Raw genomic sequence first — 17,168 nt, forward strand, 5'->3', positions numbered from 1 at the left:
GTAGCGAAGACATATGGCCAATAATATGAGAGACTGTTTCGGGGGCTCCGCAGTCGGGGGATTTGGGAGAACCAAATTTAGACACAGAGATAAACTATTACAGTACTGGCTGTTTATGATAATTTATGTTGAGTTTCGCCCGAGAAATCAGAAGCTTCAAGGCAGCGCCAACGTTGCACTGTGTAACTGTATGCATGTGATTGTTTTTATTCGGGCCAGGAGGCGGTCACAAGTGGAGCTATAGGCAGCAATCACTGCGCACAAACAAAGTTTTGAGAACTAACTCGTGTAGAAGGAATCTGAATGCGTGTAGTACACGTTTCGATAGACGAAACTCTTCTCGAAGCGCAGCCTGGAAAGCATTTATCGGGTGCGTGCAACACAGCAATTGTAAAACTCCTTTTTGGTGAGGGCAACACTGACGCCTCAAGTAGCGAAGCCGGGTGATACGGCCCTAGATCTCCGCTTTCTATTATTTTATTTATCACTTGGTTTTGTCCTTGGGTGCAACTTAACATCGGTAAAAAAACAAAAAAAGGACACATAAAGAAAGGAATGAATGGAGGCGGGCGGCACATTTTATTTCTTTTCGCCCTTCGCCAATGATCAACTTCTGCGCTTGCTTTGCTTGTCTCGGTACTTTTGTTTTTGCTCTGCTGTTGGAATCCAAGGGAATGTAATGACATTCCTGATCGCGATTGTCGTATCGAGAACGGGGGAACCAAATACAGCCAAGAGGGACGAACACTTTCGCTCCGGGTTTTGTTGTTTCTCCTGAAACAACTCTGAACCGCTCCGCTTAGCTTCCTAGACCTTTTCTTTCTTGTGCTCGGCAATAGCAGAAAACGCAAGCGCGGCAATAACGATCAGGGGGGGGGGGGGGGGAGTGGCAAATAAACAAATGAAGGAGCAGAAGGCATCGCCTGAGAGCTGCATTCTTCACATGAGTGCGAGAAGCTTAGCTGTAGAAACCCATTGTACATTACTTCGGCTGCACTGGCGCAGGCTGTTGGTTTTGAAGCTCGCGGGTTACCTTCTCTCCCGCGCCTACTTTCTTCCTGTCTCTGTTGTACCTCTTGTGTCTTGGTTCTCAGCCGGAAAGTTAAAATTGCTCTCTACGGCGTCTTCTCCCTTGGTTTCTGATTCCCATCCCTTGTTAGTTTATGATTCCTTGCTGTTTCATTAAAGTCACTGAAAGCACACACATACGCACGCATAGATTAAAGAAGAAACACTGAGAGAAGTCTCACGTTATTCATTTCTTTCTGCGCACATTTTTTCCTCTCTTCTACCATTCCAGTTGCTTCCTGTGCGCTGTCTGGCGTTTCGCAGCGACTGCTGTTGCTTGTCGTTTTTGGACGCTCAGACGTTTCCTGTCGGCCGCGTCCTTTTTGTTCTTCAGCTGCCGAGCAGCAACAGAGAAAGGACAATGACTACAAGGAGTTGAGAGGGGGAGGAATAGGGAGCACGAGATGCGATATACACTTCGCCGCCACCCTCTCTGCGCTTGCTTGAGCGAAGCGCAGCGCAGCGAGTCTGGCGGCGGGTGGGACGGCGACGCTGTCCTCCTATTCCCGGGGGAAGTTTCGGGCCTTCTCCTCGGAGAGGTCCGTGGAGCGTGCCTTGAATTCCCGCACCCAGAAGCGCGCGCTCGCGGCCCGAGGCGGCCTCGCGTTGCCGCCGCCGGGGTCTGCGTTCACCGGCGGCGGCGTCGCCGCCGACTCTCCTCCGGCCGCTGCACTTGCGACTCAATCGGGGCCGCTTTTCTTTCCCCTCGCTTTGCAGCGCTTGTCCGCGACCATCTCTCCCGCAGATGCTCTTCCCGTCTCCTTTATTTTGTTTCGCCCTGCCGCTTCTCGGATCCCTCTTAGGTGCGCGCGCTCTCGAGTGAAGCGCGCTGGAGAGGCCTCAGACGGCGAACCCGCTATACGCGAGACGATTCGCGAAATTTCTGACAGCCGCTCTAGCGATCTCGTGCCTCTTTCTCGACCATTCGCGCTCTTATCGCACTTTCTGATTGCGCTTTGCTCTTTGATTCCTTTTTTCCCCCAATTTTTGAAATGCCTTCTCCGGCACTCTCCAGTCAGTCCCGTTTCTGGTGCCATTCAATTTCAAAAGAAACATTTGAGGAGGAGCAAGCGGCGTTCACCAGTTTGCGACAGCGACTTGCTCTCTGCTCTCATTGTTTCTGTAAGCTGTCATCGGAGCCTGCCAGTGACATTCCGGAATTTCATTCGAAAGCTTGAGCGACGGCGCACGTGTCGGGGAAATGCCTCGTAGGTGGTAATTATTTTCGATCTTTAGGTTCTCCAGGCTTCTCGGTGCTCGAGGCATTCACACAATGAAAAACAACAGAATTTTAGGTTTCCGTGCCTCACAGTAAAGATTAATACGAGCTTTCCTGCGTGGCATGCAGATAACTCCTTAAACATCTGTGCACTGTCCGTCCTGCCGCTCCTATGTGAGAAAGAAGTAACATAAAAGGGAATTTTCTGTGGCCCTTATTGAACTTCGTTGCTTACGGCGTAAGAGTTAAGAATGCAAAAGAAGAATACACATTGTTAAGAATGCAAAACAAACCAGTAACTCATGGCTTTAAGGTATATATGATGGGATATTAAGGCAATTAAATTCCCAACTTACTGCATTCTAGGTTGGCTAGAGGCCCAAAAGAGCAGAAAACTGACCCCAGGATAAGAATATCTTTACAACATTTAGCGAGTTGAAAATTAGTGGTAATCTTCACGGCAGAAAAATACTACAGAATAATTATGGGTCTGTCTTCATCAGCGCCCCATTGAAGACAATACTTCAGAGCTCAACGACGAGTTTTCCGTAAACCGCGCCCAAGTATTACGTGTTTGTAGCCAGGGGCATCGCGCGGTTCATGTACCGAAAGCGCAAGCGCATTTTCGCTTGCGGGAGTAAAAAAAAAAGGACAGAACAAAAGAAGAGACAATAATGGCAGGAGAGAGGCGGAACGGGTCGGCCGGTGTGGCGTTTCAGGCCGAGCGCGTGCATGGAATCCGCGGCGGGGCGACATTCTGCGCAGGCGACCAACTCGAGTCGACAGTGACCCTACCCGGGGCGGCTTTTATGCGGCGGCGCTCAACTCCAGTCCTCTCGGAAGCGGCGTATGGCCCAGCCAGACGCATGTATTACCGCCGCCAGCGCGAGCGCCTCGAGAGATGGAACCCGCTGGGCGTATAATAAAACCCATCTTCTAACCCAGATATGCGGCACACATAGGTGTACTCCTTCAATTCGTCGAGCTCTTCCCGCCGAATATTCCGGCTCACGGATGCGCGCTTCTTTGTGGGTGCTTTCCCGTCCCGAGCCGGCTCCCCCTCGGCGGCTGCGCCTCCTCTTCCGCCGTGGCGCGTGTGTACTCTGGTCGCGGTACACAGAGGCCCGCGCGCGTCCTGAATTGAGAGATGCGCGCTATATTGCGGCGGGGCCAGGGAGAAAGGCCCGAAGGGCTTCCGAAAGCAGCGGCGATAGATATGTCATCTCCTCGGGCCGCGAGATGGATGGCTCGGGAGAGAGGCGCGTTGCGGCTCTGCCGGACCTCCGCGCATCGATGCGGCTTCCGCTCCAGACGCACCCTCCTCAGGGGAGGGAGGGGCCGCTCGTCTTGCTGCACCCCTGGCAGGAGGAAAAGACGGTGACGATATCAACCGGCCTGGCTGATTGATTGATTTTATTGTCGCGCGCGGGAAAGGTACACCGAGACGGCTGCGCGCGTAAATTATGTACCGTGCGGGCCAACCGGAGTGTGCGCGCTCGCCGGCCGCATCGGAACGCGCTTGTATACCTGCCGGGCCAATTGCAATGGGGATATCTATCGGTGCTCGCCACGGCCCGTACAAGCTCGTATCCAGCTGTTCTTACACCTTCAAAGAACGCCGAACGTCGTATGCACAGAAGAAATCTATTACGTGACCGCAGTGACAACGAGAAAGCAAGGGCTTACGCTTACAGATTTATACCTGTTTTTGTTTTAGCAGGAAATACATATTCTGCACGTGCCCGTGTGCGCTGGCATTAATAAGGCATTTCGGCACGATGGAGTTTCTTTTCTATTATTCATCTCTCTCACAAACACGGAGAAACGTGACACTCCCAAAATCTTTCAAGTATATCTTATTATTTAACTCAGGGAGATGTGTATATATTCGCCTCTTTTTTTTCAAAGACGGTGCCTTGAACATTCCCTCTACAACGTCCAATGGTACGTTACACTGGTATGTCGGTGAGAAGATTGTGTATCCTTTCTTTTAGCGTAGAATATACGTTTAATGCTAGAAATAATGGCATTTTAGTGCGGCAGTCCTTTTGTTCCCCGGCCCTTCTATGAACCTTAGCGCGCCCACGATCTCTTTGGGCTCCTTTGCCACAGCGACCGTGGCAGGTGGACAGCACTTTCGATCGAGCGCTCACATTTCTGATATCAGTGCAGAAACGGACTGTTGTTGCAGTCGTGCATCCCGGAAACGATGTCCGTATGATTATAATATACACCTTATTGTTTCATATAACAGGAATAACTCTCACGTACTGCTTTTCTTAGTCGCTGCACGTTGCCTGCTTAAAATTTCTTTTATTAGCGCGAATAGTAGTGTAAATGTTGCTAATGTTATTAGCTAGGCAAACGTTCGAAGGATATTTAGTAGGGAAAGTGTTAAAGCTCTAGATAGCTTCAACCCTACATAGCCCCTAAATTACTCCCACCAGACGATCCGCATTCGCGGTAGCGAGAAAGGCAGTTATCCGAACGAGATGGGACATACATACATACATACATACATACATACATACATACATACATACATACATACATACATACATACATACATACATACATACATACATACATACATACATACATACATACATACATACATACATACATACATACATACATACATACATACATACATACATACATACATACATACATACATACATACATACATACATACATACATACATACATACATACATACATACATACATACATACATACATACATACATACATACATACATACATACATACATACATACATACATACATACATACATACATACATACATACATACATACATACATACATACATACATACATACATACATACATACATACATACATACATACATACATACATACATACATACATACATACATACATACATACATACATACATACATACATACATACATACATACATACATACATACATACATACATACATACATACATACATACATACATACATACATACATACATACATACATACATACATACATACATACATACATACATACATACAGTGTCTTGCGACGGTAATCGGAACACTTTAAACAATTTTCCTGAGCGAACCGCCACTCTGTTCGCGCTCAAACTTCACACGAAGGTCGCATTTTGTGGTCTATTTTGTTTAACACCGGGAACAACGACGGTACTTACCTCCTTATCCTGAAAATAAATAAAAACAATTTTCGCCTACGGGTAAATGGCGGCGATTTGGACGTGCGAGCCTAAAAACCGGGTTTTCTGATCGTCTGTTAGCACATTTATAGGTGCATTTTCTGATCGTCTGCTGGACCATTTGGCTCCGTACGTGGATCCCAAACATGCGTTTCACTCTTCAGGTGGTTCCATCGTTCCAACATCAACTTGCGCTGACTCGCACGTCCAAATAAGCCGCCATTTTCCCATAGGCGAAAATCGTTTTTATTTATTTTCAGAATACACAGGTAAGTACCATCGTTGCTCCCGGTATGAAACAAAATAGACCACAAATTGCGACCTTCGTGGCAAGTTTGAGCGCGAACAGAGCGGTGGTTCGCTCAGGAAAAATTTTTAAAGTGTTCGAATTATCGTCGCAACACCCTGTACATACATACATACATACATACATACATACATACATACATACATACATACATACATACATACATACATACATACATACATACATGCATACATGCATACATGCATGCATACATGCATACATGCATACATGCATACATGCATGCATACATACATACATACATACATACATACATACATACATACATACATACATACATACATACATACATACATACATACATACATACATACATACATACATACATACATACATACATACATACATACATACAAGATTGCAGGGCAAGTTAAAGTATCCCAGAATATTTAAATTACCCCTCACTCCACAACGGTGCGCCCTATTGGCCGGGTATACCTTCTGCACGCAAAAACGACAATATGAGCTTAAACTTGCATAAATAAATTCATAGCATTGCATCGGACATAGAGCGTTGATTTTCTAGAAACGCAGGCGTGAGACGCAGTGCTGGAATGGGGGGCACATTAGGGGCAACATAGCAACTGAAAAAGACGTAAACAGGGGAAACCGATACTCTCTACAAGCTCAAAACTTTAAACATGGTCTTACTATCAGGCACCCAGATTTTGTATTGCCTAGTATACCAAGAATAAAAAATGGCATCTTGCTTGTTTAGTCTTAGACGTTGTATTGGAACACTGGAAGACGTTGAACACAACGGAAGGTGGAACTCGCTGCATACCGTTGATCAACCCGACAATATTTTATGCATCAATACTTTCTCAGCTGACAACCTTCAGTTGTATGATATTAAAACGAGCGGAAATCTACAACCAAGCATAGGAAATGTAATCCCCGAAGTGAGCATTTGCGAGGTATTGTTTACGCCGTCTCTTTTTGTAGGAGGAGGGGGGATGGGGTTGCCGGTGGAAACTCGCTCCCTTGAAAGACATGGTTCAAATATGATGACGACGGGGTGATATGAACCGGTCCACTAAGCGTTTTTATGCGGGGCGTAGTATACCGAACATAAATCATAATTAGAACATGGTTTTTAAAAAGCCACCTTAAAAAAAGTTTGTTTCTGAAATTCAACTGTTGGGTGACTCCAAGCCAAAAAGTGGTCGGAATCCACTTGAGGGGTCCCTGGTAGTAAAGAAAGTAATTTGGAAACACGCAGGGGAAAACGACCACAAATACTTAAAGGGACATTGATGGGGCTGTAAACATTGCGTAATCTGTTTACGATGTTAAACCTTGTAGTGCATAAACCCTGTCCTGATCTTTTTTCAGGAAATTGCCCGGCCTGCTTTTCTTTGAAAAGTACCCTTAAAGCGGCCACCCACTCAGCCGTCCCTCAGGCCATCCACTTCGCTGTTTCGGTGATTGATTGATTGTGGGGTTTAACGCGCCGACGCAACGCAGGCGATGAGGCGCGCCGTAGTGGAGGGCTCCGGATTAATTTTGACCATCTGGGGATCTTTATCGTGCACCGAAATCTCGTACACACGGGCGTTTTTGCTTTTCGCCTCCATCAGAAAAGCGGCCGCCGCGGCCGGGAATCGAACCCGCGACCTCGTGCTCAGCAGCGCAACGCCTTAGCCACTGAGCCACCGCGGCGGGTCGCTGTTTCGGTGACGTTGGCTCTATGGAGACTGACTTGAAGGTATCCCCGCGACATTTAACGGTCTGCGAGAAAATATGTCTTGAATAAACTTTACTTGAATAAACGGAGAGGCATTATTACTGATGAAGTAGGTGAACATTGGAATTTTTAAGCTCCAGACAGCGTCAAACTACCTATGCTTCAAATCCGTGTAAAACTACTGCAGTTGTTCTGAAAGGGGATAAGAAGAAAAACTACAGCTTTGCCTAATTTTCGCGTAAGTTCCACCTTTAATCGTTATAATATCATAAATAAAGATCATTGGTCGACCCAAATTTTGAGAAACCAAAAATTAAGAAAAATATAAAAAATGACGGAAACTGGCAAACAGTATAACGCCCTGCATTTTCACAATAATGCAGATTTTGTGGAAATTCCACTTGTAATCGTTATCATAGCGTAGATCGAGATAATTGGCCGAACATAATTTTGAAAAACTAAAAACCAAAAAAATATCAAAAATACGGAAAATGGTGAGCCGTGATTTACAAAAAATGCAGATTTGGCGCAAGTAACACCTGTGGTCGTTATAATAGGGTAAATGGAGATAATTGGACGGACAGGGCTTAGAAAAATCAAGAAATTTGGCTCTAAAAGACCCACTCAAGAGAAGCGGCATAAGAATGCTGGGCATTAGTAGACAATTCTCTTAATTTCTGCAATTTTTTTAAGTGGCCTCATTTCATTCGCGGTTCCGTAATTAACGAGTTATATTATTGTACGCAGAAGCGCAAGGTCGCGGTTCAGCATTTTCAACATTTTCAAGGCGGTTCACCAAAACCATAGTACTTGGTCATGAACGCACACTTGGGCATCTGAAGTTTAGACCGTATAAAACAATGCCACCAATAAATGGGTTACAATGGCTGCAATTGCACTAACACATTTGTGATTTGTGCACTTCTGGAATATCTTCATGACCTCAGTTTTCATGCAATGAGGTTTTACCTTTATAATCCCTGTGTTTTGCCACCTGATCTATCAGGCCTCAATGCACATACCACGAATTTAAAAAAAACTCCCTATATTTTTAATGCCATGTTGCAAGCAAAGCTGTAAATCAAGTATCTGTATACCTTAAACCTATCCGGATCTTGAAGTGATAGTCTACTCATACAAGCTTGGGACACGAACAGAGAGCTGAGTTGGGTATGTAAATTTTTAGTATTTTGTCATTCTCGAATTCATGAGCATGCACAAGGGTGAGATGAAAATTACATGAATGACACCATGTCGAAGGAACGATGTTTTCTTTTTATTTGATATAAAAAATACAAATATGAACACGAAATGCTTATACTGAAATAACAAATACAAATATTAGCAGATTGCCCTTATGGAACACGCAAGTGAACATATTCTTTTGTGGAAGAGCAAATAAGGACCTGTCAAGATAAAATTATTGCTTTCATTTATGGAATTTTCAGCAGCTTGCTGAACAGGGAGGAAACTCATCTTTTTTGCAGGCTGCTGACTGTACAACGCCCAACGTTTGGCCTAAAGCTGACGGGTATCTCATGTCCTAATGTAATATATTACCAAACAAAGAAAAAGTACTTTCTCCGGGCTTCAATTATGGTCCAGGTACACCACTTCCGATGATGTAGAAGGCCTTTGTATTCCCCCCAGCAATCTTTGGCCCGGGAGCTGCTGCTTCTGGAATTTCGTCGCACTGGAATGGAAACAGCGTTGTAAGCATTGCAAAAACCTTGGGTTACGTTTACATTCTGTTGTGTTGGCACTGCGTGAAGAAAAGAAACGGCAGTTGAAAAAGTGACCAGGTACAAAATTGTGGCGTTATTTATCGGTGGTAAAACAGTATAGCCTGAAGGGGCGCAGCAGAAGTATCACCAACGCCTTAGCAGATATGTGAAAATATCATAAATCAGGCAAGTGCATCGCTGTAGTTTAGGCAATTATTTCTTACTGCTTGATATTTAAACGCTCTCCAAAAGGACGTTTTCTTCATATACATAGGAAGGCCGAGCGCTTTTTCAGCGCAAAGGCATGTGAGAAAACTTTGCCATTATTTTATTTGTCGCCGGCACGTCAATTGGACGTCGTAAAAAAACTCTGTTCTCTTTTACACGCGGAGGTTAATGTGCCCTAGTTTCTTTTTATGAAACAATTTCCACCAATAGTATAGCGCAAAACATTTTATGAAAGATCGAATGAAACTGCTAGCAATATCTTTTGCTAAAGCATAGGTAAACTGCGCGCACCGAGCAACAACAACAACAGCGCATCTGTAACAACCATAGCCTCCTGTATAACGCCTTTACAGGAGGCTGTGTAACAACATTAGAAGCCAGCGCTTTGAGCAACCTCCACGCCGGCTCCGCGCCGCGTTTGCGCTGCCAATGCTATCATGTTTCTGCAAACTGCGAGACACTCCAGACAGACAACATCCGTGCCGAACACAAAAGATGGGGGCTGGTGTTACTCATGAATGTTGCTTCATGTGAAAACTTTACCACTTCAAATGCACCGTAAGGAAGTTTCCAAATCGCCACAGGATCCAGACTACTCAACGTGCCAGAATATTGACTAGCCGAAACGACGACGGGAAAACCTAGTTACGAAGAAACATTACCTAACTTTTTGCTACGCCTACCCAAAATGACAAGCAGCGGCCATAGAATATTGAAAAATACAAAATTCAAACCGGGTTTTATGTGGCTTGATCTTGACAATGGGACGCGTGTAAAAATGCAAATTCTTTATGGCACACGGAAGTTCCTCACATGTGCAAGGGTTTTCGTTTTTCTCCTGGATCCCAAAACGGCCGCCGCACTGGGAAACCGAATCCTCTCTATAAAGCACGTCAAATTTACCGTACGATTCCGGGTATCGCAGAACGGTTTTGGCGCGGGCTTATTACGACGACGCAAAAGGCATAATTTCGTGGCCCTTGCTATATTGTCTGCAAACACAAATTCTTACAGTCTGCGCTCCCCAACCCCTCGAAAAAAAAAGAAATCCAGGGACTTACCTATCCGCTCGTGTTCAACCGGGCTATGCCCGTAATACACACACCAGCTGGCTTGACATGGCGCCGCTGCTTGGCTTGCGTTCCCGGTGGCCCTAATAAACCCATCGCATTCGCAGTTGCTTCCACTGCTACACCGACCTCGAAGCACATAATTTGATGTCAGCGGAAGCGAACGTGGTCAAGAAAGTGTGAACGCTCGGAACTGAGTATGAACTATACAGAGCAAGAGTCAAAGCGCGGGACCCCAACTTGCTCCGCGCTGAAATTGCTCCATACTGCGCACGCGCGCTAAAGACAAATCACCCGACCACAACTCGCCACGCGCGAACTTTTTTCCACTCCTACTGCGCATGTGCGCGCAAGATTTTTTTTAATGTTTTTCGGCTGTCGCCGCGTCGTCGGGCGCGCGTCGTCGGCCGCCGCAAAGAATTAAGGTCGCGGGCCATTGTGTGAGGGGGAATACGCGCATGCGCCGCAAGCCACACATATCGCTCGGAGCTTCACGATTTGCCCCCTCTTTTTATTTATTTCCTGGCGTCAGGCTGCCCACTAGTTTATAGCCGTGACACGGGTCGTTGGCGCAGCATATAAGCGTGCTGTAACCACCTGAGATTTTGTCACGGAAAAGAAGTCTGTCAGGGCATCTTATATCACGGTATTGAGGCTGCCCACCGCATATAAATAGGACGCCATCCGGGACGCGACTAAGAGTGTAGGGTATAAATGATACGATCAAACGGAACTAGATGCGCCACTCCAATCGCACTCATGTTTCTTGTCCAAGAGCCACCAATTACACAAAGAAGTCAAAGTGACGTCATACGGACCCGGCGAAAGTCGCCCCTGATCCACCTGTTTCCTTAATGCGGCTGCGATATATGCATGAGAAATGAAGTAGATTTCCGCTGACCAGCGAAGTAGAGGTATTCGTTAGGGGAAATACCAATTCAGCTGGGATGAAAAGTTAGACCGTCTCCCTTCGAGGAAGGTTCCCGTCAAGAACCACGATTCCCTGTTGTCTTTCCGTGGGGCGCAGAATTTCGTTTCTGCCATTTCTGCCATCGGTGCCCCTCGGGAGCCCGCAGAAAGCTTGCGGGTGAGTTCGTGGCTGCCCTATTCGGGCCGCTTCGTGCGGTGCCACGGCGGAGATTGAAGCCGCGAAACCTGCTTGCGCCGTTCGCTTCGGGAAGTAGCTATGCGGCGACTCTCTCTAGGCCTTTCGCGTTAAATATACACCAGGTCCACGGTCTCACTGGTCGGAGATCATAAATCGCCAACAAGGCCACGTATACGTAGGCTCGGCCCTGCGGCCCAGTGGATGCAAGGCAGACAGGCACGCACAGACGCAGCGAATAAAGATTAATACCTCCTAAAACGCAATCACGTACAGTCGAGAGAAATTCTCGAGAGTCGGCTGGAAGATTTGTTCCAGTTGCTTTAGCCCGCGGGCCTGGCATCCCTGGCGGCGCAATTTCCCCGCTATGATGGACGGCTCCACTGGAAAAGGACCCTCTTGCGCTCTGGGGATCATTACGGAGCCAAGTGACTCCGGATCGCCGCGCCTAAAAGATTTTCAGCGATTTCTGATCGAAAACAAATGCCGCGTGATGCATGCGGCCGGCTTCCATGTGCCGCGCTTAAGCGGCCTGAACTAAGACCTTTGAATAATGGCTGCCAGCGTTGCCTCCCCTACACGCCGGGCTCTTGGCCTGCTTGCTCGGTCGCTGTTACGTCCAGGCCAGGTTCGTTCACCATCATTGCCGTTCTGTTGGGCCGACAACTATGCTTGAGGGTGCTGTATTTGACTGGGCTTTTATTTCGACGGCCCACTGGGCTGAGCTTAAACAGAGCTGGCTCCCAGCTCATGTTGCTCTCGGCGTGCACCCTCGGAATTGACTCTGATAGTTCCAAAAAATCAGGCTAGGATTACAAGGAGCATGGCGGAACGCTGTATGATGTATCCCCAATGTCTCATCTCATCCAGGGCACTCAGATGTGTTCGTAAATTATTTTTTGCGACCTCCATGAGCTTTGAGCCTTGAATGTACTTCGCCCCAAGTTTCAAGCCGCATATTTTCTCCATTTCTAAAAGCCCAGAGCCAACTTAAAGGATCATCATCCTGATTTCCTATGTAAGGCAAACATACTGCTCTAAGTTTAAGGAGGCGTTATCGCCAAAAACAAATTATAAGCTGCATCACCACCACGGATGGGCTGTTTTCAAAGGTAACTACACACAAAGCACGTGCTGTGTTGCCAAGCTGCGAAGCAGTTAACTTCAGTAGCTCATCTGACACACCATAAGCGTCCGCAATAACGCGTACCAGTCGGCACACCATGCCCCTCAAAAAAGTAAAAGTCGGCAGACATAGTCGGGACATCGTACCTGTAACTGAGAATAGCAGAGCATATTACATTGACATGCGAACAGTCTGTGTAAAATTGAGATATACGCCGGCGCCTTAGAATAAAGGTAAGCATCAACAAGGAGCACAAATAGGGGGAATTTAATGGTATAAAAAATGGCGTATGACGTCTATCTCAAAAGGTTGTCGGCTGCGTTAAGTGCGAAAACGAACCTCCCGAATGGCCAAGAAATAAAGCCCGTCTTACTCGGCGCCAGCTCTTAATAATTCTTTGTAAATCTCCTTGATGTCTTTGTGCCATGTGCAGGCACTGTTGACAGGTCTAAGACAGTTTCTATTTGCAACGAATCACCTTGCCGTTCTGAACCGGTCTTCAGCATGGGTGCGGGTCATGGGTATTTAAGGGAAGGAATGTTCAGCGCATAGCAAATGCGCTGAAATTTACGTCCGTCACGCATTATGACGTCACACTTAGTAAGGCCATGACAACCGCATGATTTTTTGCTACAACGAGAGTAGCGGGGGGGGGGGGGGGGGGTAGAACCTCGCCTTTCTAGCAATTGATGTCGGTTCGAACCGCAGGACCTGCTGTAGAAAAATTCTGTAAAGATTGATGTCGGGCTAGATCGTATCAGTACGTGCTCGAAGGGAGAGCGCTCTTAACCGAAAACGGAAAAACACAGAAGGGAATAAACGCACAGAACGATTGTAGGGTGAAGTAACAACTGAAGTTTGTTTATAGCACAAAAGGAATGCATACATGAGCTTCCACTCTTGCCAACCACTGTGCGATGGCGTCAAATTTATCTTTTTATTCCCGAGGAACTCTTTCTCTCCCAGAGTTTCTCCTGATTAAATAGATAAATTTGACGCATGCTCTCAGTAGTTGGCAAAATTGGTGACTTGTGTATACATATATTCCTTTTGTATTTTGAATAAACTTCACTCATTATTTATTTATTTATTTATAAAAAACCTTACAGGCTCCAGGTGGAGCATAGGGTAAGGGGGGCATACAAAAAAGAGGAACTTGGGGCATATAGCCAACACATTCTAAAAGGGAAATATAAACAAGATTAACAGGACATCATTATACATTTTTAATGAAAAGGTACCAACAAAATTTCATAAACACTCAAATCAAAAGAAAAATTCAAGGAATGTGTAAACAGAGATAGAAAGCATGGTTATCGAGTATGTGGGAAGCACACATGTGAAGTAAAAAGATTAGGAAAAATGCGCATTTAGTTGTTCACGAAATTTGTCACGGTTTGTTATAGAAGCGATAGCGTCCGGAAGTTCATTCCAATGAGATATGGCGCGAGGTAGAGCCGATGAATTGAATGCAAGTGTTTCCCCATAGATACGCTTAAAGCTGAATTGATTGTGTAAACGTGACGAGACGCGTGAAGGGGGTTCGAGGGGGAGCGGGGATGGGTTTATTTATTTATTAGTTCGCGCTTCACCCGTTCTGTACATTGATTCTGTTCTCGGTTTGTCCCCTGAACGTTAAAAGTGCTCTTCCTTCGAGAGAAATTCTGCCATGCCAGCGGCAAAGTTTTGAAACTAATTAGGTTCAATCTTCGCGTTCATTGCATTGGGCGACGTTTGACTCCTCTTGCCACTTAAATCAAGGAATACCGAGTATTGCGGCGTTAACTCCCGTTCTTATGCATTGTTAAAGGGGTACTGACACAAAATTTTGAAGGCGAGATTACTTCGGAGATAGATTGGGGTGAACACACATACATCATCTGCAAAATATCAGCGGCAAATACAGCCTAGAACATATTTAAAATCAATTTTAAAGTGTGCAAAACGCAACCGAGTAGCCAGCGGAGGACCTCGCGCAATCGACATTCCCTGGATGTGGAGTAAATAAACAATATCCAAACATGTCACGAGTTTGTGTGGCCGCTTCCGCACTGCTGCCTGACCGCCGCTCCGATGGGACGGCAGTGCTTCTGCTCTCGAGCAACGAACGATCTGATCGTTGGCGGCAGAGGCGCCAGGATTTCTTTGGCTCATCAGGCAGCTGGCGGCGACCTAGGTTTTATAGGCACTCTATTTTTATTTCTTTTTATTACAGTGGGTGCGAAAACGCGCCGGGGACACGAAAAGCGCTCTGAGCGAGCCGCACGGTCGCTGCACAGGCGGCCGCCGCGGCCACGAAGTGGCGCAGGCGGGCGCAGGTAGCTCGAGTGATAGCTTGTTACCTATGCACGAAATGGTACGCAAGGCCTAAACAAGGCTGCACATACGAGAAAGGAGTTAATGATGCGATGAAGGATTGTATTAAAAATCGTCATCTGCCTTGCTTACCAGAGCGGCAATTGTATATCCGCCGCTTTCCTCCATGTGCGCCGCAGTGTCAAGCCTAACACATCTGTAGGCAGACCTGTGGCAGACCGACCGGCTGGTCCCAGCACGCGTCTCCCCGCCCACTGTCTCGAGCGCTGCGCGTCGTTCTCTAGCTGCAGAAGCAATTTGCACTCGCAGCGCCTGCGTCACGTCCACGGTCGCTTTTGAATTAAGCGGCTGACGAGATCAGTACGTAGAGGAATTCACAGAAACTGCCGGCGACGCGGATTCGACAGTGCTCCGGCAGCGCTGCTCTGTGACATCCGTCCGATGGTCACGTGGACAGCTTTGTTTATACAAAATCCCGCGCTTCGCTGCACCCGCTGAAACCGAAACTGTGACTGGCCGCATTAAAAGCGTCTCTAAATAAAGAACCGTCGCACGCTGAACGAAATAACGTTTCCACACGTGATAAGCAGGTCATTAGCTACTTTTCGCAACAACAACAACAAAAAAAAAAAACTAGGATGCAAAATTTTTGTGTTAGTGTTACAGGAGTAGTGACACAAAATTATCGTGTTTCGTTTTTTTTTTTTTTTTCGCTGCTATGGGTGCCTACCAGCCCACTAATCATACAATGGCACATTAGACGGTCGATCGCTGCGTAAACAATCATTTAAGGCGTTGTTTATTCGTGTCAGTTTCGGTTTTGACAAAACAATCGCCGAGCGGCCGCCATGACAGGAGGGCGCCCGTGACGCCACCATTCTTGTCGGACCGCTGACGGTCTGTACACGCGCGCCCAGACCGGCCGAGGTCTTCACCATCCCCACGCGCCGGGGCAGCATGACGTCAGTCCCAAAACCATCAAGTGATACACACGGCGTAGCAGCGCGCGCCAACCGCAGCCGGCCCGTCGTGTACGTCACGGGAGCCCCGACGTCGGCAGTTTGGGGTAACGAGCAGATGATGCCATGCTGGCCCGCTGTGGGCTTTCACGTGCGGGCAATGATTAAAATGAATTTAAAATATGTCATACTGAACGGTTACTGTTGAACCTTGCTGGGAAATATCTCCTGATTAAAACGAAGCATTTTAAATAGTTATCTCAGCTTTGAAATTCCATGTCACTACTCCTTCAACCACTGCATCTTTTCAAATATTATGTAACGATAGATGTATCTATTGGGTAGGTTTGTTTTTACAACACTGGGTTATCCCCCATATGTACCTAGAAATATCATAGTTTTTAATTTATAAGTGTCCAAAAGGCATCACAGCACTATTTTAATAGTATGTACAAAATACTTGCATTTTCTTGCTGCTCCTATTTGAGGCAAAACACACATACCGTAAGAAATTATTCCGCCTGGTTGGCGATCCACTCAGAAGTGTGTAGCTTTTATAGAAAACTCTGAAGTAACGTACCCTTGTCAAAAATGAGCCGTGGCCCAGTAGGTGTGATTTTGCCTGCGAGGGTGTGCGTTGGTGCGATCCCTGGAACCGGCAATTTATTCACCTGACCACTGCCCAGTGTGTCCACGCAGGACGCCCGCACACGCAAAAACTAGAGTGCGCTACCGATAGAGGCATTTCATGCCAAAGATAATCAGGTTGCTAGAGTGTTGGAAAATTTTAACATTAAAAAAACTCAGTGAATAGCATATGAGAGCAAATAACGACGCAAGCGTACTCGATTTCCGGCCCCAATGGCATTCATTCTTCAGGGGCCAGGGAGACGCGGAGCTTACGAAAACAATAATTTCGCTATCTTGGTGGTTATGGAAGCAATCAGAGAACCTCGGAACAAATGCGCTTCATGAAGGGCCTCAAAGAAGAGTAAGAAAAAACAGTACACTGAGAGAGTGGGAGTGAAACGTAATGAGCGTGCACACGCGCTCCTGGAATTGGTTTCATGCAAGTCACATATCCTACGGCATGATAATAAGCAGCGTGGCGCGATACAGCCCTCGTGTTCTCTGA

General features: G+C 46.5%; 1 protein-coding gene across 1 annotated transcript in view; it reads left to right on the forward strand.

The window, feature by feature from the left end:
- LOC144155309 (synaptogenesis protein syg-2-like) overlaps positions 1–17,168 on the forward strand; it is a 659,264-nt gene that overhangs the window by 477,539 nt on the left and 164,557 nt on the right. The window lies entirely within an intron of this gene.

This window comes from Haemaphysalis longicornis, unplaced genomic scaffold (genome assembly GCF_048455015.1).
Source record: "Haemaphysalis longicornis isolate Haplotype H1 unplaced genomic scaffold, Haemaphysalis longicornis Haplotype H1 scaffold_1, whole genome shotgun sequence".
Taxonomy (NCBI): Eukaryota; Metazoa; Arthropoda; class Arachnida; order Ixodida; family Ixodidae; genus Haemaphysalis; species Haemaphysalis longicornis.